The sequence below is a fragment of the Panthera uncia genome (assembly GCF_023721935.1).
Source record: "Panthera uncia isolate 11264 chromosome A1 unlocalized genomic scaffold, Puncia_PCG_1.0 HiC_scaffold_17, whole genome shotgun sequence".
Classification (NCBI taxonomy): Eukaryota; Metazoa; Chordata; class Mammalia; order Carnivora; family Felidae; genus Panthera; species Panthera uncia.
In genome coordinates, this window is record NW_026057577.1 from 18,157,489 (window position 1) to 18,180,918 (window position 23,430).

The 23,430-nt window shown below is 38.2% G+C and overlaps 1 protein-coding gene across 6 annotated transcripts in view; it reads left to right on the forward strand.

Annotated features, from left to right (window-relative positions):
* Positions 1-23,430, forward strand: part of CSNK1G3 (casein kinase 1 gamma 3) — a 100,304-nt gene that overhangs the window by 1,002 nt on the left and 75,872 nt on the right. The window lies entirely within an intron of this gene.

The following is a 23,430-nucleotide window of genomic DNA, read 5'->3' on the forward strand; positions in this document are numbered from 1 at the left end:
GGGGGGGGGGGGTCCGGGGTTTACCTATTTCATAGAGCTTTCGACTTAGCTCAAAACTTAACCGAGGCATATGTGGGGGGTAACAAAATTTCTCTGCTGGCTGCTGTTACCGTGCTGGTTTGTTTGTTTATCCCACATGCAGGGGAAGTGACACACGGAAGCGTCCACAGCTCCCACATTTCTTTTCTGGGCGGTGGGGGGGGGGGGTGGTGATGGAGATGTGTGTGTGCTCGTGGGGTGAGGGCAGTTAGGCCTGTGTTAGGATCCTTCCAGTTCCCCCAGGGAAGGAGGAAAAGTTAATGGGTGGGAGAGAGCCAGGGAGAGTGTGTGTGGGAGATGGCTACTGTTGCTACACTGTGCGAATTAGTTGTAACTGTTGTAATGAGGACCCAGGCTGGCCAGTAAGTGACCCCTTTTTAACCTTTTGTTTTAGAACGTCGACTTTAATTGGAAAACTAGAAACCTACTTATTTTTAGTAAGTGAAGAAAATAAGTCAGTATTTATTTCCTGTGCAGTTGCTTCTTGTGAATGACATTTGCCCCCAGAGAGGAGAAGATGTTGAGCTCCATCTAAGGAATACTTAGGATACTTTTTAAAATGGAAAATACCTACTTTTTAAAGCCTTGTATGTATTTGTGAGGAATATTTGCTTTCCCTGTAAATAGAGAGTGGAAGAAAACACACATTGTAAGAATAAGGCAGGATTAGAAAGATTATGAGGCCTGTTTAAGAAAACGTTTTCCACCAAAAATCAGTTACAGTTTGTGACATTCTTAATAACTTTTTGGGGGGGTGGGGTGGAGAGATGTGCTTAGTGTATTTCATAACTATTCCCAAACTTTGTTCCAACCGTGTTCTGTATTTTGTATATATTAGCTTTTATAGTTGGACATAAAGTGAAAATTGTATTTATGGGCATTGAAAGAAAGATACCAAATAAACTGCATTGGCATAGATTCTCTGAAGTGTACAGACTCATTTGCTTACAGGGAGCTTGCATTTCTGGAAATGCATCAGGTAGTAGTTTTTATTAGAATGGGGACAGAAAGGTTCATTTTAATGTTGATATATATGAGACATTTGACGGGAGGGGATCTTAGAAAATGATCATCTTCAGGGATGATTTATTGTGCTCTTTGCCCTCCTCTGCTATTCATCAATGCAAACATTAATGTATTATGTAATTATTGACATTTTCATTGTTAGATTTCCAAGCGGTAACCGTTAACAAAATCTTCAACACAGGCTCTTCATTTATTCCTTCAACTAAAATGCCTGGGATTAAAATCAAGGAATAGTGTAGTTCAACCTGGACCTTAACCATGTACAAAGGACCTTTACTCTGTGGTTAGAATGGAAGAGTGGGTCGACTATGAAGATGAGTCAGACCCTGTAGCTGTCTTAAAGGGAGACTCGGACATGCAGAGATAATTGCAACACAGGACACCTGTGGGATTTATTAGAGGTGAATGGAAGCATGGTGTGTGTGTGTGTGTGTGTGTGTGTGTGTGTGTGTGTATGAGAGACAAAGAAATACTAATTTTTGAGTGAGGAATTATGAATGACTTTAGAGCTGCTAACACTCCATTTGGGCATTAAAATATGTTAAGGGACAAAACGGGGGCTTCGTGTATGTGTGTGTGGTTGGGTATTATAGGGCCTGTTGGTCTGGTCATGAGGCTGCTGTGCCACGAGGTCTGTGTGGGAGAGGAAGCTGTGAAAATAGGTGGATATCAGGCCATGGAAGTCCAGAATGCCTTGTATTTAAAAATGAGTCAGTTTGAGATATAAAGGTCCAAATGTACAGATTTTATGCTTAGAGGAAGTAGGTCGGCAAATAAGGATGGTAAGTTGAAGGAAACAAACTATAACAGAATAATCAAGTTGTTACCATTCCTGCTGATGGGAGGAAAGCAAAAAAGTATGTAATCTAAAACACTTCATACCTGGCTTTGTCCTGTTTCTTTACTTGAACTTGAGTATGGGTGTGTCTGGTAATCTGGTAATTGGTTTTATATGAAATGAATCCAGGCTGTGAAAAATGTGCCTTTGGAAGAAATGGGCAGCTCTCTGTTTATTTCTCTATCCCCTCTGTAATCCCCTGCATACTGGCAATAGACTATTATTCTAGTGTAGTTTATAGATTAAGAGATTTTCAGAATGGAACAAGTGGTTGTTTAAATTTCAGAGGGTTTCCCAAAAGGATGTATCAAACTATAGAGGGAATGCTGAAGTATTAAATTTTTTAAGTGTTTATTTTTGAGAGAGAGAGAGAGAGAGAGAAAGAGAGAAAGAGGGAGAGAGCGCAAGAGTGAGTGTGAGAGGGCAGAGAGAGAGGGAGAGGCAGAATCCAAAGCAGGCTCCAGGCTCTGAGCTGTCAGCCCAAAGCCCAACGCTGGACTCGAACCCGTGAACCATGAGATCATGACCTGAGCTGAAGTCGGGCGCCTGACTGATTGAGCCACCCAGGTACCCCTTGGGAATGCTGAAATATCAAACAACAAAGCAAAACACAGGTCATTGGAGAGTTAGATTATTGTTAATACATTCGTAGTGAGATTCATCATGAGTAAACTGAAATGTAAGGAATCTGTGTACAAAGAGAATTGACCATAACAGTGAAATGATAAAATGGGAAATGTCCACAGTTCTGGGTAATATGTATAAGGTTTTTAGTTATCTTAAATATTAAATGGCCCTAAAATAATTTAACCCCTAAATTTATCCCTATCAAAGAAGTGCTTCAAAAAATACTACCCTCACGGTAACAGTATTTAAGTCTGTGTATACTCACGAGGAAAATTGTTTGATGGGTTTTACTAACTATTGCCCTCTAGGTTTCCAAAAAGGATTAACATTATAACTGAATCTGTATTGTCTTGAACGTTCCAGTGACAACACTAATACCTGTTAAAATTTATTAAGTGCCTACTTTGTAGAGGGAGTATATAGATCATACTGTTAAGACAACTCTATTTGTTAGATGGTGTATAACCCTTGTTTTTGACATTAGGAAATGGTCATCCAGAGTTTAGGCAACCTTTTTAAGATCTAGCAGAGTGCGTATTTAAATCATTTTCTTTTTCTGACTTCAGAGTCTTAAACTCACCGATCTGTTGTTTTTATAATTTTCCATCCTCTTTGTGTTTTCTTGAGTGGTTGGTGCTTAGTGGTATTGATTGGTGTTGTTAGTGTATTTCTGGGTGTCAGTTCTTCAAAATGTAACTTCTTTTTTGGAAATGGCAGTTTTTGAGGTGTCTGTAGTTCTCTAATTATAGAGATTCTATAGGAACAGACAGAATGGTTCTGCCGACAAAAGCTACTTCAGAGTATACTTTAGTGACAGTCTCTAGGACAGAACTGTATTTGGGATTATTAATGTGTAGAATCAAGTGTGTATTATCTGTTAATGTGAAGTGAGTTTGGAAAGGCTCTGTATTACTCAGAAAATAAGGAATGAGAGAGACATGTGAGGACAGATAAGTTTTGCAGACACTTTGGAGCCTGCTATTAGGCATGTTTTTTCTAGCTCCTCGCTCAAAGCTGGGATTTAGAAACCATAAATGTTTGGGTTTCCTCCTGTAAGGGGAGCTCAGGAAGGTGTGTGGTGATTTGTCCTTAAACTATAGTAAGTGACTGGTTATATTCTCTCCTGCCAGTCCCTGCCCATCATTTTTTTTAATGAGAAAAGAATTCTTGACAATGATCTTGAAGTGGGTATGTATTTGGTAGAAAAGACACACACTTTGGTCATTTCCTTTACTAATGATAGATGTATCATACAGTTATAACTTACTTTCGTGGAAATCCATAGCTAAGTCATGTCCACATATGCCTAAATCACATCCACATTTGTTTTTACAGCTTTCACTGGAATTAAGTAAAATCTCAGAATAGCCTTTTTCTTAAGATACAGATGAGTTGTTAGAAGGTTGATTGGTGGCTAGAATAGGCAGAGACTCTTGGGAACAGCCTACTGTTGCAGGAGACTCTCTTAACCCTACCTGTTCAAACCCACTCAGAAGAATTCATTCATTTACTGCTTGATGCCCATGCTACATCGAATGGCAGTAGACTAGGCTCTAGTGTTTTTTGTTAATATTAAAAACATTTTTCTTAATGTTTATTTTTGAAAGAGAGAGAGAGGGGCAGGGTGTGAGTGGGGGAGGGGTGGAGAGAGGGAGACAGAGAATTTGAAACAGGTTCCAGGCTCTGAGCTGTCAGCACAGAGCTGCATGCGGGACTCGAACTCATGAACTGTGAGATCCTGACCTGAGCTGAAGTCAGCCGCTTAACCAACTGAGCCACCCAGGTGCCCCTTTTTTAATATGTTTTTAGTGTTTTATTATTTTGACAGAGAGAGGGTGTGAGTGCGAGAAGGGGAGGATCAGAGAGAGAGAGAGAGAGAGGGAGAGAGAGGGAGAAAATGAATCCCAAGCAGGCTCCATGCTGTCAGTGCAGAGGCCTGATGCAGGGCTTGATCCCATGAACCATGAGATCATGACCTGAGCCAGACCAAGAGCTGAATGCTCTACCAACTGAGCCACCCAGGTGCCCCTCTTTAGTTTGTTTATGAACTTTACTTTCTTTCCTTTTTTAAAAAAAAAAAAATGTTTATTTTTTGAGAGAGACAGACAGAGTGCATGCATTGGAGGGGCAGAGAATGAAGGAGACACATAATTCAAAGCAGGCTCCAGGCTCCTTGCTGTCAGCACAGAGTCCGACACAGGGCTTGAACCCACGAACCATGAGATCATGACCTGAGCCAAAGTTGGATGCTTAACTGACTAAGCCACCCAGGCACCCTTGTTTTTGCACTTTTAATCCCACTAGTTATTTGATACTTACCAAGAATTATTTGTGTTTGCACCCAACAAGTTGTTGATGGCAGTTGTACTTGATGTCTTAATTACGTAGTTGAATGAAACATTATTCAGTGAACTTTGGAGGCAAAAGTTATAGGGGAATGTAGGTGTGGGTAAGAACTTTTTAAATTTTTTTTTAACGTTTATTTATTTTTGAGACAGAGACAGAGCATGAACAGGGGAGGGGCAGAGAGAGAGGGAGATACAGAATCTGAAACAGGCCCCAGGCTCTGAGCTGTCAGCACAGAGCCCGACGCGGGGCTCGAACTCACGGACCGGACCGTGAGATCATGACCTGAGCCGAAGTCGGACGCCCAACCGACCAAGCCACCCAGGCGCCCCAGAACTTTTTAAACAATTAGGGGAAAACACCCTAAAAATCTCAAAAAAACTCTATAATGATTGCTTTTAAGCTCTGTGAGATGTCTTTCTATGTTTATGAAACAGAAACTGGAAATCACAGGTGATTTATAGTAGGTGTGGTTTTCTCAAGAAAGACAAAATAGAACTGCAGTCTGTACATCCATCCATACTTGAAGGAAAGGCCTTGGCCTTACATTCAAAGATTGTCTTGGGAATGTACATTTTTATATTTTATTTGCCATAAAATGTTTAAGATGTAGATTTTTTAATGATCCCCTTTTTAGCTTAGGAGCTCTTGGTTAATATATTAAAGAGGGTATCTGCTTCTATTATATCATCTAGCTTATGCTCTCTCTTAGAGATTGATTTAATAGCATCCTCTTATAAAAAAGAAAGAAATTCTCGTATTCCTGGCTGTATTCATTCAGACCTCAGGGTAAATTGTTTAATTATGTAGTCAGGTGATCAAGCTGCAGTTCTCCCATATTTCCCTATATGGTCCCTGATCTGATTTCGTATTCTTCCTTTCAGTTTTTATGTAGAGAGGAGCCTTCTTAGAATCCTAACATCTGCTCAGCCTGTGTAGGGACTGCTGGAGTGAATTGGTAGAGGAAGTTGTCCCTGGGAAGAGGAAATGCCATACCCTTGAGGTGTAGCAGGAGCCCTTGAGCTTGGTACAAAGCATGCTGGCTGGCCTAGCAGCTTAGAAGAGCTGTCCTCCTGTCTTGTCTAGCTCAGCTCAAGTAAAAAGGAAAACTTTTAGGTATAAGAAAGGAGGTCCAGGTTGGGGAGGAAAAGACAAATGGGGTAGACTGTTTATCTTGGTGTTGCCTCATTATACTGCCTGAAAGGCAGTAGGTAGTTTCTGATATGGAACACTGAAATACTGAGGTAGGCTAGGTTAGTTTTTCAGAGCTTTGGTCTGCCTCTCAGTGATTTTTTTGGCTCTGCTCTTCTCTTTGTGTTGGATTCATCCTCAGGGTGGTAGCAAGATCACATCTAGACATGCATTGGCCAGGAAATGTTTTGCACAAGCTCACCAGCATACTTTTCCTTTCATGTTTTATTGACCAGAATTAGGTCATGTGTACTTCCTCGCCAGTCATGACAAAGGGAATGGGGTTATCATGGCTGGCTTCTGTTAATCAGGATATATCCCCTGCCATAGGGAATGGGGTCACATTTTCCTGAGTTACATGGTGAGGGGCGGATGTTTATATATTTTTTTAATTTTCTTTTAATGTTTATTTTTGAGAGAGAGAGAGAGAGCATGAGCGGGCCGGGGAGGGGCAGAGAGAAAGAGACGCAGAATCTGAAGCAGGCTCCAGGCTCTGAGCTGTCAGCACAGAGCTCGACGTGGGGCTCAAACTAACAAACTGTGAGATCATGATCTGAGCCGAAGTTGGACGCTTAACCGCCTAAGCCACCCAGGTGCTCCAAAGGGTGGATATTTTTAAAAGTTGTGGGAAAGAAGAACATGGAAGCAAATGGATCTGTTAAAGAGGCAATCAATAGTGACCACTGCATCTACTTGTTTTGAGAATGAAAATAAATAATGCATATAAATGCACTTTGAACTTTAAAGGGTTGTACAAATGTAACGGATGAAAGATTAGAGAGCTGCTTCTATGTTGCTATCTTAAATATGCTCAGGTATGAATATTTTAGGAGCTAAAACACTGTTAGTTTTCATACTGACTAACTTTGAGTCAATAAAATCAGTTATCTAAGTTGTAACATTGTACCTTTTTTCCCTGAAACTCATAAAACTATTATAACTTTAAATTAAAATTTGTACCTGTGAACTTATTTAGAAATATTTTTCTGAGTCGCTGCCCTCTCTCCTCTCCAAAAATTGCACATTGCCCAGGCTTTTGATCTCATCGCATTTCTTTAGTCACACCTAGAGGACAGTAGGTATCTTGGGGAAATGGGAGTTTATCAGTCAGAGGAAGGGTTCGACTTGAATCATGGAATCATAGTAAGATAGGAGGAAAGGATAGTTTTTACCCATCTTGAGAAAAGCAAAAAAAAAAAAAAAAAAAAAAAAATTGGTGGGGGCATGGGGAGGCAGGGGAAAATCACAGAATTTTGGAATTGAAATGTAATGAAATGAATCCTGGGACAGTTTGAGTGAAATGCTCAAGTCACATGCCTGGTGGGTGGACTCTTCTATGCTACTTGCTGGTGAGGTGTTCTTTCTGACCCAAGAGGTGGGACGCCATGAAAACATTTGTCTGCTTTGCAGTTTTGCTTGGGACCATGGGCTAGTTCTGGAAAGCCGTCAGCCAGCTGCTGTTAGTACAGATATATGTTTCCAGGCTTTGGAAAATTTTAGCTAGAGGATTTTTTTTTAAATAAAGCAAACAGATTTTTAAATCTTCCCTGAAGCACAGCAACACAGACACACACACACACACACACACGTAACCTCCAAACTGGCCTGCTTAAATAAAAATGCAGAAGTAGAATAACATATATTTTTAAGTTCAAGAAAGTTGTTATCTTAAAAGTTTCTGTTTCTGTAATATATATAGAGTGTGTGTGTGTGTATTGTACATGTATATTGAGATATGTGTATGTATATATGAAGGATTTTGACCGTTGTAATTCTGGTCATTGTAATTGTTGCAGTTGTGAATATACAGAGTAAATCCATCCATTCTCTGCAAGGATATTTATGTTAATGGCAGTTATTTATGAATAGTGACATTTAGAATGATTTTAATTTTTATACTCTTTATGTGTCTCTGTATCGTTTGGATTTTCTGCTATAATATGCATTATTTTTGCCATCAGGGAAAAATAGTAATTTTATTTTTTTATTTTTTTTAATTTATTTATTTTTTTTTTTTGAGGAGGAAAAAAATAGAATCCTGGGGTAGGATGTTTTCCACCAACTTAGATTTTAACATATGATTTTGCTTTTATTGTATATTATCTTGAGTGAAGTGTGCCTGGAATGTACTCATACTTTGCTTTTAGAAGTTGCTTTGCTTTTAGAATTGTACTTATTCAAATTATTTACCTTAAAATTATAAGTTGAATTTGGCCATGTAATACCTTTTGTGATGCAAGCGAATAGTATAAAAGCAGACTTACGAATATTTTGTAATAATTGTGTTACCTATTTTTTTAACTTGTTTAAATTTCAGGTGGTGTACTTGGCATTGATTTAGAGTATGTTGTATTAGAGTCAGAGGTGAAGTCACAGTTTCCCTCTAGTAAAAAGGGAAGTGAAAATGTTTTTTTCCCCATATAGCCAGTCTATGTCATGTCTGTTTTCTATTTTTGTGAAATACTTATATTATAGTCTAGCAATGAATATTTTCAAATGGTAGGCAAACATAGCAGGTAATGTCATAGGCTGAGAATAGAGAAAATTCCTGGTATTCCACTAGTTTTATGGTGTGCAAATACATGCCTACAAGAGCTTTTAGCAAAATCCTCATGTGAAGAGCAGACGTTAATTAGTATTGTTTTGGAGGTGGAAGCAGTACATGTCAGTTGTTGGCGACATTTTTAAATACTGGTGTTTGTAGATGCAGATTTTTATAAGATTTTTTAATACGATTTTAATATTATTTTATGTGCTTTTATTCTAGAGATATGAAAACAATATGAATCGAAAATATACATCTTACAGATGTGGAATCTTGTAATAGCAATATTCATTTAAAAATGGTAGATTATTTACTGGGTTCTTTCTTCTTTCACGTGAGTGTCAGGGCATATTGTGGCTCATATTCCGTTATACATTGGGGTTCTGAAAATATTTGTACTTAATGAAATATCAAAATGTAATCAGCTCTTCGAAATCATTCCTTTGATTTTGATTTATTTTCTGATAATCTGTTAAGGTTGGTAACTGACATGTGTACTGTATGTATGTATATTGTATGCTATGCTATTTATACACATTCCAGTTACCAGCTACTCATGGACTGACTGAAAACTAAAATCCTGATTGTTGGGAATGACAATATGAGATAAGTCGAAGTGAATTTTACTATATGCACTTGTTTAAAATTTTCCAATTGAAAATCAGTAATTTTTTTTTTTTTCTGTGACCGAGGAAATGAGAAGAAAAATGGGTAGTTTTAAAGATAATGCTTGCAGCCTTTGCTGTAGGGAGTATTACCACTGAGTTAAAAATAAGAGAGGCGAGCCTGGGTGGCTCAAGTTGGTTAAGCGTCCGATTTCTGCTCAGGTCATGATCTCACAGCTCCTGAGCCCCGTTTTGGGCTCTGTGCTGACAGCTCAGAGCCTGGACCCTGCTTCGGATTCTGTGTCTCCCTCGCTCTCTGCCCCTCCCCCACCTATGCTGTCTCTCTCTCTCTCTCTCTCTCTCTCTCAAAAATAAACATTATAAAAATTTTTTTTTAAAAATAAGAGAAAGCATTTGTGGAAAAGGCAGTGTATACCAGTGGCTCTCAGCCCTGACTTCACATTAACGTTTTTTGGGGACCTTAAAATGGTAGATACTGGGCTTTTATCCCTGCTAATTGGTATCTGAATCTGGGGAGTGGGGCCAGGACATTGTTACATTTTAGGTTACTACAGGTGATTCCAATGTGCTGCAGGGTTTGACAATGACTGATTCCTCCTTGTCTTTATACATATCCCTTAGCTCTTAAATTTGAAGTTCCCTTTTTAATTGGGATGGGGTGTGAAAGTGAGACAAGAAATGCACGGACATTTGCAAGAGGACCAGGTTAATAGCAACTTCTCTTTATAGTTTCATACCCAGAATCCTTAGGGATGCCATTGTATTCATTGCTTATTAGCAATTGTTGCTAAGTCCAGCAGCAAAATTAGAGGATTTTTAAAGTTTGGAAAATTTGTTAAAGGGAGATTTATCAAGAATAATTTAAGGCATCGTCTCAGATGCCCCTGAAAATGTTAAGAAACCTAAGTGGTAAAAACAGTCTACTTTTTAAAGTTATGTAAAGTATAAGAAGGCAAGAACTGTTGCTCATCAAAGATGTGTTAGTTTTAGCATATATTTATAATATCATTGAGTTGTATTTTTCCTGGGGCATCAGGATGGAAGAGGTCTTAATAGTTTAGTGTAGCTGCACTTCTGCTTTACTCTCTTTCATACCCTTGTTGATGAGGAATATGTGTGTTCCCCCAAGTGGAAACAGTTTACTTCAGTAACAGTATATTGTGTATGTAGTATGTTGTCTGTATTGTACATAGTCCGTAACTGTGTACATATAAATGCACTATGATAATAGGGTTTTCTGGTTATTGTATCTTGTCGTTTATGACATATCAGGGTCCTTTTTTGTGACTCATTTGCTGCAGCTTCCTAGGTCACAGACCCCTTTACCAGTTATAGCCTTTTGTGGCAAAATGAGAACAAGCCGTTTTATAATGAATTCATTATGTTAAATTCCATTCAAAGAACATGGCTTTCATGGTGGCAAAATTGGATTTAGCAGTTCCTCTGTAAATTTAAGGGTTAGATATTTTGTAAACTGCTCTAGTAGGAGAATTTGTGGTAAAGAAATTTAAGAGTGGGGGTGCCTGGGTGGCTCAGTCGCTTAAGCATGTGGCTTCAGCTCAGGTCATAATCTCATAGTTTGTGAGTTTGAGCCCTGCATCAGCCTTTCTGCTGTCAACATGGAGCCCACTTCAGATCCTCTGTTATCATCTCTCTCTGCTCCTCCCCACCTTTTCTCTTTCAAAAAAAAAAAAAAAATTAGGAGTGGCTAGAGTATATAGGACATGTTCTGTGTGAACCTGAAGAAGACTTGTAGAATTATTTTGTGTTCACCAAAATTCCACAAGAAAACCAGCACATGACAGTGAGGTTACCGGTAACATTTTGTATATACAATTAGTAATTGAGTAATGGCTACCATTCTAGGGGACCGTAATTTCGTATCAACTATTCTAACATCCAGAGTGCTTTGAAAACCAAAAATATTTTCTTGTATGTTTGGCACAAATTGTGTTTTTTTCCATGAAACTTGTTTTGAACTGTTGTGTCTCTTTTTCATGAATTTGTAGGTTTCAGTGCAGAAATAGTTAAGTGTCTGATTATAATGTTCTGTCCTGTATCTTCCCGGCCTTTGCACAGAATATATGGTGCATACACATGTATCACCCTTCAGACGCCCCTAGAATTCAGAATTCCCAATCACGTTTGACTGCAAGAACTTTGGAAAAGGGCCTGTGGAACTGCATTAATTTGTTTCCACTTCTTGCTTCTTGATAGAACCTACTCAGTATCTCATTCCTCTGAAATGGACTTTCAGTAAGTTGCTAGTAAATTTCTCTCGCTCTTCTGCTCTTATAAATCTATACATGCCAAGAGGCACTTTATTTTAATTCATGTTTGTTTAACAGTTGTTGGAAGCTTTTCTGTTTTTTTGGCACTGAGTTATTAACCCTGGTCCTGTGGGCCCCAGTGTGGTCCCAGAAGCATTGTGTAATTAGGATGCTTGGGATGGAAAATGTTTCTGGTAACTGGCATAGCTGAGTATTCATCACACACTCTTTTTAGTCCTTGGGGTTATGTAATTTTACCTCTGTGCCTGGTAACTTCATGCCAAAACACCTGCAGGCAGCCCTCTTTTTACATATCTTGGCTTCCTTTTTCATAACAGAAAGAAGCAGGGGTGTGGTTGTAATGCCTCTGTTTTAGTTTCCTTAAACTTCCTTAATTTGTTTTTAAGACCTCACTGCAAAAATCTATATACTTAACTCAGGCTTTTTGCCCCCCAGCATCTTTACTAGTTTTTTTCTTTTCTTTTCTCTCCTTTTCTTTATTATTTCACCCTCCCTGCACCCTTGAAAATAATACTTCTCAACAAGAGAAGTTCATGATTATGGTATTGTGAATTAGGGAAAGTTCCCTGCTGGTGGGAAGGTGACAACTATGCATATCTGGTAGTTCCCTGGAGAGGACCTTACTGTAGGGGAGTGATGACTGCACTGCTAGATAGTATTCTGTGGACATGGTCTTTGCCTGCTTTCCCTCCCTAAATATCGAGGGGTGATTGGGTAGTGACCACTCTGGTGCATGCGCTTTTAGCTGTGTTTCTGAGTTCACCAAGATAGTAGGCGTTTTAAGGTGTAGATCCTAATGGGAGATACAGAACTTACAGAACTTATGTTCCCTTGCTGTGTGCTCCGAAAGCACTATAATTCTCATGTTCATATCATCTTTATATTATTATTTGTTTAAGCTGTGTGATGTGGCAGGGATTGTGATGGTCTTGGGTGCCATTTGACTTCCTGTTTTGGCACATGGTAGGCCTCTTGTGATTGCTCTTTTGTTGAATGAATGGATTGATCATTTTATCTTTTTTATTAGGGAGATTTAACATGGAAGAACCTTGATTAAATGCCTCCAGAGGCACCGTGCTCACTCCAAACCACTTTAGTCTGAATCATCAGAGTCGTATGAGATATCTCTAACAAATACATTGGTTCTCCTTTAAGTAAAGCAACAAACACAAGCATCTGACTTTGTTACTCAGGCTTAAAAGTAGAGAAATACTTTATAGAAAGGTTTTTCTTTCTTTCTTTCTTTTTTTTTAAATGGTGGAAGTTGACATTAAATGCATTTATGGGCTACCTGGAAAACTTAAAGGAAATACTCAATTTTTTGAGCATTTCACTTAATTCTGATTTTTTCCCAAGGTATTTTTTACATTAGATACAGTTTTTTCTTTCTCTTTTTAAAAATGTTTATTTATTGGGGCCCCTGGGTGGCTCAGTCCGTTGAGCGTCCAACTTCGGCTCAGGTCATGGTCTCATGGTTCATGCGTTCGAGCCCTGCCTCCGGCTCTGTGCTGGTAGCTCAGAGCCTGGAGCCTGCTTCGGGTTCTGTGCCTCCGTCTCTCTCTCTGCCCCTCCCCCTCTTGCACTCTGTCTCTCTCAAAAATAAATAAACATTAAAAAAATTGATAAATAAAATGTTTATTTATTATCGAGAGAGAGAGCCAGTGTGCGTGTTGGGGGGAGGGGTAGCAAGACCAGGAAACAGACTTTCAAGCAGGTTCCTCGCTGTCAGTGCAGAGCCTAACGTGGGCCTTACAAACCTTGAGCTCATTATCTGAGCCCAAATCTAGAGTGGGCCATTTAACCAACTGAACCACCCAGGCACTCCTGTTTCTCCTGTTCTTAAATTTTTGCACGCTAAAATTCACTGCCCCTATAATTGATGCACAAAACAATTCCATTAGTCCAAAATATTCCCTCCTGCTGCCCCACTTGTAGTCAACTCCTTTCCCCACTCCCAGCCACTAGCAATCCCTGGTCTCTTCTTGGTGTCTTTAATTTTGACTTTGTCAGAATGGCCTGTGGTACGTAGCCTTTTGAAGCTAGCTTCTTCCACTTCGTATGGTGTATTTGAGATTCATCCGTGGTGAAGCCTGTGTCATTTCTTTTTGCTGCTGGTCAGTATTCCCTCATGTGGATGTACCTCAGCATGTTTATCCATTCACTGTGCGAAGCGTTAAGTTTCCCGATTTTGGCAGTTAGGAATAAAGCTGCCCCAAACACCCGTGTGCAGTTTTTTTTTTTTTTTTTTTTTTTTTCGTTTTGGTGAATTTAAGTTTTCATGTCATTTGGTAAATTTCTAGGGTTGGAATTGTTGGGTCATAAGTGAAGTGTGTGTGTGTGTAAGTGTATTAGAAACTGCCCCAATTTTCCTAAGCAGCTGTATGCCCTTTTGCATTCCCACCAGAATATAGACGAGGTCTAGTAATAAGCAATTCCTAAAATTTAAAATTGCCATATTGAATTATTTTTTAGTAATTAGCTTGTGAACTTGGTTGCATACCAGAACATCATGACAATAACATAGTTTTGAACGTGATATTTTTATTGCTGTAAACCTATCAGATAGATAGTGATTGGGGTGGGGGGGGGTTCAGTTTCTAGGGCATGCAGTCTTCATTATGTTTTGGAACTTTTCTTTCTTGCTCAGGTAAGAGAGCCCCGATCTCCGTAAGAAACACTAGACCTTAACCCTAGTGTTCCTATTGGGGCCTAAGTGTCTTTAATTCTGTGTCTCTCTCTTCAGGCTTTTGCCCTTAATTTTGAGAAGGATTCTCTTGGTTTGGTCCGGGCCGAAACAAATCCTTAGTCTGGAGAAGTGGTAGTTTAAGATTTTCTATCACTTGTTGCATGTTTCATTCTAAAATTGTGTAGAAGTTGACTTGGTTGTTCATGATTTACTGTCAGTTACAACGTCAAGTTCTTGCTATGATGAAAATTGACACTATTAGCTTCCGAAATAAAATTCTCAAACGTTGATTCCCTTGAATGAACCTTTTAATTTTGTGACCTTTGCCTACATGAGGCTGTTACTTGTAATTATATTTTTCTAAATTAGGAAATTGGCGCTATAGTCAGGAAGAAAAATATAATTTCATTATGAGAACTACATATGAAACAGCTACTGACTTTTCTGAAGTACTTTCTCATTTATCTGGCATTATTAGTCACTGGCCTGTTAGACCAATTAGAAGATTGAATTTATACTAAAATGTTTTCTTTTAGTATTTTTTCAAGCGGTAACCTTTTCAAGTACACTTCTCAGTGTTTTCTAAACATACTCAGATCTTGCTGAGTCAGGGTTCTCATTTTGCACATCATTTAGTGTGCTGTTATGCATAGACTGTGAATCTATTGAGGTGTATAAAGTTGTCTTCTTGGTTCTCTGTCATGTTTTGACTAGTCACTTCAATTTTTCCTTTTATGTTTGATTTCTAATAATAAACTGATCAGGATTATTTTAAAATTAAGGTAAAATATAGTTTAGGGGCTCTTTTTGTTTAATGAGCAGAGTACACATTTTGTGACCTCCTTTAAGTAAATTTTTTTCCTCTGGTTCATAGCTCTGTTTTGGAGAGTTGAAATCACAGTATAAATGACCTTTGATTTGTGAGGTGTTACTCTCCTTGTAGTACCTCTTAGAGCTATAAATTGCCTGCCTGTCCATACCTTTTTCTTTCAGTCTCTCCTTGAAAAAGATATGATCTTAGAAATTAACATTCCTGACCTTGCAAGAGGTAGTTTCTCTGTTCGTTCGTTCATTCATTCATTCATTCACTCATTTCTGCACTAGGCCTTTAACAAATGTCTGCTCTGTATTATGTGTTATATTAGACAATGGGGAGACTGAGTTGCATAAAATCTCCTTCCGTTGAGGACATCAGATTAAAAAACGGGTTGTCTCAAAGTTGAATAGTAAAAACATTGCATCTTGTCTTTCCTTTAAATTGGTTGTAAGGTGGAGAGGTTTCATCAGTTCTCTTCTTCCATCAGGAAGCTCAAAGGTTGTCTTTCTTTTTGTGAAGTTAGCAGCAGTTGGTACTTTCCTACTTCCATTAGTTCATTAGGAGTTGCATAATGATGGTATTGGAATTCTGTCATTTCTTACTCATTAGATGGGAATGTATTTAAAGAGAATATTCTCCTCATCAGTTAGGGCTGATCCTCATGATTACCAGATTCTATATTTGCAGTTTTCTCTCCTTGCTAACATTTATTTGTAACCCTCAAATCCACATTCTTGGTGCTTTTCCAGGCATTCACGGATATTCACATGCACGGAGTGGCAAAAAATTCAAAGTACCTGATGTGCATGTTCCCACCTAAAATTGAACAAGGTGATGTTCTACCTTCTTTTGCTTTTTGGTGCATTTTTGAGGCCTTTGGATTTTGCTGCTTAAAATGGCCCCCAGTGTAGCACCGAAGTACTCTCTGGTGTTCCTGAACTCCAAAAGGTTGTCGTATGCTTTATGGAGAAAAGTATGTTACATGGGCTTCATGGAGGTATGAGTTTTAGTGCTGTTGGCTCTGAGTTCAATGTTAATGACTTAATAACATGTATTAAATAAGGCATCTTTAAATTTTTTTTTCAACGTTTTTTATTTATTTTTGGGACAGAGAGAGACAGAGCATGAACGGGGGAGGGGCAGAGAGAGAGGGAGACACAGAATCGGAAACAGGCTCCAGGCTCCGAGCCATCAGCCCAGAGCCTGACGCGGGGCTCGAACTCATGGACCGCGAGATCGTGACCTGGCTGAAGTCGGACGCTTAACCGACTGCGCCACCCAGGCGCCCCCACATAGTTCTGTTTCTAACGTGACTTAACTTTTCGCTTGATTTCCTCACTTGAAATTTTTCTCAGTTGTTTTGTGGTGTGTATATTGAAAACTGCCCTCAGTTCGATAACAAGGTTGGCTTTTTAATAAAGTACAGGTGTTATCTGGTTTTTAGGATAGATTGTTCCTGAAAATGTACCTATAAAGTAATTTAGTGAGAAAATAACAATACACTTTTCAGTGGTTCTTAACTTTTTTAGGATCATATAATGTTCTGACGATCTGTTGCAAACTGTGGATTCTGTCTTCATGCTCAGGAGGTCCCTGGAGTCCAGGTTAGGAATTCTACAACTGTTTCCAGTGTTGGTGGACTCTGTTGTCATTCAAAATAAACCAAACCAAAACAGAACAAAAACTATGATTTGTAGAAGCACTTAATACTTTACTTTTCAATAACTTGAAATATTCTTATCAAGTTTTGACAATATTTTTTAGTTATTTTAGGATGAGTTATGTATTTATTCACGGTAGAATTAACATTTTTATTAAGTTAATGACTATATTTGCTAAAAGCAAAGATGTATTAGTCTCTTGCCTCATATTCTAATATTTGAATTTTTCAATACCACTTTTTTTTCTTGAGGAGAAATTAAAAACCTGTCAATCGAGGTGCCTCGGTGGCTCAGTCGGTTAAGCGTCTGACTCTTGATTTTGGCTGAAGTCATGATCTTACGGTTCATGGGATCGAGCCCTGAGTTAGGCTTTGCACTGGCGAGTGCGGAGCCTGCTGGGGATTCTCTTTCTTTCTCTCTCTCTCTCTCTCTCTCTGCCCTTCCCTGTGCCCTTCCCTTGCTCACGTGTGCTCTCTCTCAAAATAAATGAATAAACATTAAAAAAAAAACACAACCTGTCAGTAAGTTATAAAAGGGGAAAAGAAAATTCCTTTGTACAGGGTTGTTTAATCAGGGTCATAGACTGAGCCACCCAGGCTCCCTCACCTGTTGTCTTCTGTGGCTTGTTGAATGGTGAGTTTTGCGGGGCTTGTTGAATGGCGAGTTCCCTCCTCTACCCCAGGTTGGTTCAGGTTATGATCTGGCAACATTGAGGTGCTGTAGATACTGAGAATATAGGCTGGCAAAAGGGAGCAGTCCCATGCTGCAGATCCAGATAGAAAGGTACCGGCTATACACTAGGAGGTAAAGTGGATAATAACATGAACTCAGGAATTCTACTTTTTGTTCATCATGTTCTAGCTATACCACGCACATACAGACTTGTTGATGCTGGTCATGGTCGTGCGATTTCTTTACATGTTTGTTTCCTTCTTGGTAAAAGTAGGGGTTCATTGTAATCCTACTTACAGTTTTGAGAATTGATGGGCTCATCTATTTAAAGTACTTAGCATAGTAAGTGCTCAGCAAATAGCAACGATAGAAATTTTACATAAAAATATTGGCTTCTGGATTTTCTGGAAAAATTGGAACATCTAGCTTCCTGAATGGCAGCAGTTGTTTACAGCTGAGTAATAGCTGCCCCTTTGGAATGGGGATATGCTTTCCAGTTTGCTCTAGTCCCCAGTTTTTCTTCTTGTCTTATTCTCTGCTTGATTCACCCATGTATATTATCTGCCTTACTCATTTGGACATTTGGATTTGTGACTCATGGTCTACTGGTGTTATAGCTGAAAAAATATCTTCACTTTTCAGAACCGATTTGTCTCTGGTGCTAGGATGAGTCAGTATGGAAAGCAGAAACGCAGACAGTGTTAACAGAGTACTTCAGGCGAGGGAGTGCCCTCTCATCCAGGAGATCCTTGGGAGCTCTGGTAGCACACTGACTGGCATACGAGAATGAGGTTCACTGAGGTGTTTCAGATGAACGAAGAGCGTGATGTTAGGGAGCCTGCTGATATGTAACTGGGAGGGCTCTAAGTTGGAATCGTGCAACTGAAACCTGGAAATGTTTAGAGACAGGAAGAATTCATTTATTAATATGCACTATCTCTTGACTGTCCTACATGCCCAGTGGTGTGCTAGGTTCAGAGATCACAAAGTTACATATAAGAGTACTTGTCATCAAATTCAACAGGCAGTTAAAATATTGCACATAATGTAAGAGTATCCTTAGAAGTCTCCTGGTGTAATTCAATTTTATAGTTAATAAGAGAAGCATAGATGAAGCCTTGCCCAAGCCTTCACAACTAGTCGGTGTTCCAAGACTTCTTTTTTCTAATCCTCCGTAGGCAGGTAGCATCAAAGAGGTCTAGAAGGATATAGCAAGGATTCCCAAGACCTGGGAGAACTGGCATATTGGAGCAGGGTACAAAGATTGGGACTTAGGTATGAGGGAAGGTTATTTGACCTTACATAGAAAATTGGAGCTCGAGATTCTTTTTGGGGACTCAAAGAAGTAAGTGGCTATGTTGGAGAAACCCATGTGGCAATGAACTGTAGATAGCTTCTGGCACCTGTAGGTATACTGTGTAGGACCTGAGGGTATCCTCCATCTGGGAGCCAGCAAAAAGCACGGGCCCTTACTTATCCATGGCAAGGATGTGAATTCTGCCCGTAATCTGTAGGGGTTTGGAAGAGAAATCTTTCCTACGTCAGCCTCCAGATACAAATGCAGCCTAGCTGATACCTTGAATGAAGCCTGTGAAACCCTGAGCAAATGACTCGGTTGAGCTGTGCCCAGACTTGTGATCCACAGAAACTGTGAACTAATAAGTGTGTATTGCTGTAAGCCATTGAGTTTTTGGTAATTTGTTATAGTGCAGTAGAAAGCTAGTAGTTTTGATCACGTCCAAGTGTACCGTATTCTCCAGTAGAGTGCTAAAATAAACACATTGCTTTGCCGTCTCATTTGAAATACACAGTCCTCACTCCACTGTGCTTTAGAAGCGTGACAGTCCCAGCAGTTTGTGGTTTGTGCTGCGTTGTGCAGCAGTGGGAAAGGGTAAGAGTGCCACATATGGTCTCTCGTAACTACTCAGCTCTTGTAGCATGAAGCAGCCGTGGAGATATGTAAACAAAGAAACGTGGATTCATCCGTAACACAATTTATTTGTGAACAATACAGTTTGAATGTCATATAATTTTCATGTGTCACAAAATATGATCACTCTTTTAATTTTTTCCCCCAGCCATGGAAAAATGTAAAGACCATTCTGAGTCTGCAGGCTGTTCAAAACAAGCAGCAGGCTACATTTAGTCCGCAGGCTGGAATTTGTGGCTCTAGCGAATAGCTACAGTTGTAGGCAATTCTAACACTGTTAGACAGTTGCTATAATAGGGGAGAGTACTAGCACTGTTTGAGATCCTTAGTAAGAGAATATTCTAACAAAAAATCTAATTTGTTAAAAATATTTTAAAGACTAAGAAATCTATTATTACAGGTTTATGAAGTTTCCTGAATGTGGTGACCTGGATGGAGTAAAACAGGAAACAGCTTCATTTCTCACTAACCAGTATTATCATATATCTACTTCGATTATTCCCCCTTTGCCACTCATAGATGGCGTCTCAGTGAGTTTCTATTGCTTCCTTGTCACATGTTTATAAGAATAAGTTCACGTTTAGCAGTGGACTTATTTTCAGGTATTAAAAGTACCTGTTGCAATTTTGAAGTTCAGTTTTAAGCTGATAGGTTGCTTATTTCTACCACTGTCTCCCCACGTCCCTCTTTCAGGTTTGGCCCTTGGCTCCAGAACTTTGGGGAAGGGATTTGGGTTTGTCTCATGACTCTCTGTTCCCCCCATTCATTATGCTGGTTTGCTCCTCCCTGGTCCATGTCTGGTAGAGGGGTACGAAGGAGAAAGGGCAATAATAGCCCTTTAATGTATGAAACACTTTCAAATGCAGGCAGGTTTGGTTCTTTAGAGGTTTCACAAGGACTTCTGTAAAACAAACAGCAGACCGAGAAATAGTGCATTTTGTGAGGCTATGCATGTATTATAAAAAAGGCATTACAAAAAAAGCGTACATACCAAACTGAAGGTAATTAATGGTTATTACTTCTGGGTAGGTAAAGGAGACAAAGGACAAGGGGTATGGGTATCCCAAGGGGTATTTTTACTTTATTATTTGAATTCCTGTTATACATTGAATGTGTTTTGGGTGTTTGATTAAATATAAACAAAAAGCTACATGTATTGAAAATAACATGAAAAATTATAAGAGGAAAATTACTTCTAGAAGTAATAGAAGTATAGAAGGGCCCTTTAAAACTTCTAAAATAAAATACTGATATGTTCCTTAGCTTTAAAAAAAACATTTTAAGATAACTTTTATGATAATGTTATAGTAGGGAGAAAACATACTTTCAGCTAACGCATTAATTGTTTTGGATGTGGGTTATTTCTCAAAGTCACATTTAAAAAATAAATAAAAGTCATACTTTGAAGTGTTCCTGACATATAATATGATGCAGAGGTTTTAAGTATAGTTTGATGAGTTTACAAATGTAAACTCCTTTGAATACTCCTTTGAATACAAATGTATTCACCTTTGTAATCCTCTCAGTTACGGTGTACATTTCCTTTCCCCAAAAGGTTCCCTCATGTTACTTTTCAACCAGACTTCCTAACACCCTAGGCAACACTGATGTGATTTCTGTCACCACAACTCATTTTTGCCGATTCTAGAACTTCATATAACTAGAATCATCACTCGAATATCTGAGAGGTTTTTCTAAAAAAATTAAAAATTTAAAATATATACAGAGCTTGGGGCGCCTGGGTGGCTCAGGCAGTTGAGCATCCGACTTCCGCTCAGGCCATGATCTCGTGGTCTGTGAGTTCGAGCCCCGCGTCTGGCTCTGTGCTGACAGCTCAGAGCTTGGAGCCTGCTTAGGAGTCTGTGTCTCCCTCTCTCTCTGCCCCTCCCCCACTCATGCTCTGTGTCTCTCTCTCTCTCTGTCAAAAATAAATAAACATTAAAAAATATATATATATATACAGAGCTGTTGATATTTTCTGTTTCATCTTGTAACCATATGTTGGATTTTTCAAGAAATTTGTCCATTTTATTTGACTTACCAAATTAATTGGCATAAAGTCGCTCATAATTATCCTTTATCCTTTTAAAATCTATAAGTTCTTCAGTGATATTCCTTCTTTCATTCTTGTTTTTTGTTTTTTGTGGATTTTCTCTTTTTATTTTTGGTCCTTTTTTCTAGGAGGAAATTTTCTAGGTCACTTTTATTGACCATTTTCAGAGAATGAATTTTTTGGCTTTATTTACTTTCTCTATTATTTATTTTCTATTTTATTGATTTTGCTCCCTGGATAATTTCTTTGGATCTCCTTTCAGGTTCATTGACACTTGGTTCTGCTTTATGCAATTTACTCTTAAGTACATCCATTGAAGTTAGTTTTTCATTTCAGATATGAGTCTTTGAGTTTGCATTTTTTTGTTTGATATTTTGTCATTTATCTGCTGAGAATTCCTGTGTTCATTCATTGAAACTATATTTACATACACGTCCATGGGATATTAACAATAGCTCTATTAAAGTACTTGTTCAAGTATTTCTATTTTGCTCTTCTCTAGCTTTTTAAGAAGAAAACCTAGATCACTGCCTAAAAACTTCTTTTCTAATGTAGGCATTTAAAGCTTCTAATTTTGTTCTAAGCATTGATCTATTTGCAGCTTATAAAATTTAATGTTTCATTATTACATTTAGTTTTTTTCTGATTTCTCATGTGACTTGTTTTTCACCTTATGAATTATTTAAGTGTATTTAGTTTTCAAGTATTTGTGGATTTTCTAGATATATAGTTTTTGACTCCTTATTTACTTCTGTTTTTTTTTTTAAATGTTTATTTATTTATTTTGAGAGAGAGAGAGAGAGAGAACACAAGTGGGAGAGGGGCAGGGAGACAGAGAGAGAGAGAGAGAGAGAGAGAGAGAGAGAGAGAGAGAATGAAAATGAATATCCAAACAGGCTCTGCTCTGTCAGAGCCTGCACTGTCAGCGCAGAGCCTGACCTGGGGCTTCATCCCACGAACTGTGAGATCACGACCTGAGCCAAAACCAAGAGTTGGATGTTCAACTGCCTGAGCCACCCAGGTGCCCTAATTCTGTTTTGATGAGAGAATATGCTCTATAATATTTTAGTTATATGACACTTAAATTATGGTACTGCATATGATCTTTCTTGGTGAATGTTTAAAGGAAATAGTATTCTGCAGTTTTTGGATGTTGTATTTTGTAAATAGTACAGGGTCATTGATGGTAATATTTTGATCTACTCTATCAGTATACATCCTAATATTTTTGTCTTCTGCTTCATCATTTACTGAAACTACATTGTTAACATTTTCAACTATCATTGTCTTTTCCCTTTAGTTTTTTTAGTTTTAGTTTTGTTAATTTTAGTTTTTAGTTTAATTTGCTCATACATATTTATGACTTTTATGTCATTCTGTTTAATATTTTTGTATTATGAAATGGACTTCTACGTCTTTGGAGATATTCTTTTGTTTTGATATTTACTTTGTATGATAATATTATATAGCCTCTCAAGCTTTCTTATACTTGCTGTTTGCATAGTATATCTTTCTCTCTTCTTTTACTTTCAGTTTCTTTGTGTCTTTGTATTTGAAGTTGTTTTTAGAGATGCATAGAGTTGGCTGTTGCTTTTTTATATTGTCTGACTGTTTTTGACTTTTGAGAAAATGGTCCATTTTCATTTTATGTATATTTATAAGTCTAGCGTCTTGCTGTTAATTTGTCCTCTATCTTGTTTCTCTTTTGTTTTAATGAAATGTTGTTTACTATTTTTATATTTTGTCTTAGCTTTCTGGCTATTCCTATTGTAATTTATTTTTATATGTGGTCTAAGTGTTAGAATACATATCTACTTAATATTGAACCACATTATTCCTCACCAATATTGTAATTTATTTTTATATGTGGTCTAAGTGTTAAAATACATATATATATGTTATATGTATATGTGTTCTTTATACATATATATATATGTAGCTACTTAATATTGAACCACATTATTCTTCACCAATATAACAATCTGAAAATAATGTAATTTCATATACCATCCCCCAATATGTGTTTCCATATATTTTACTTCCATTTTTGTTATAAATGACCCTGAAAAATTATTTGTGCTT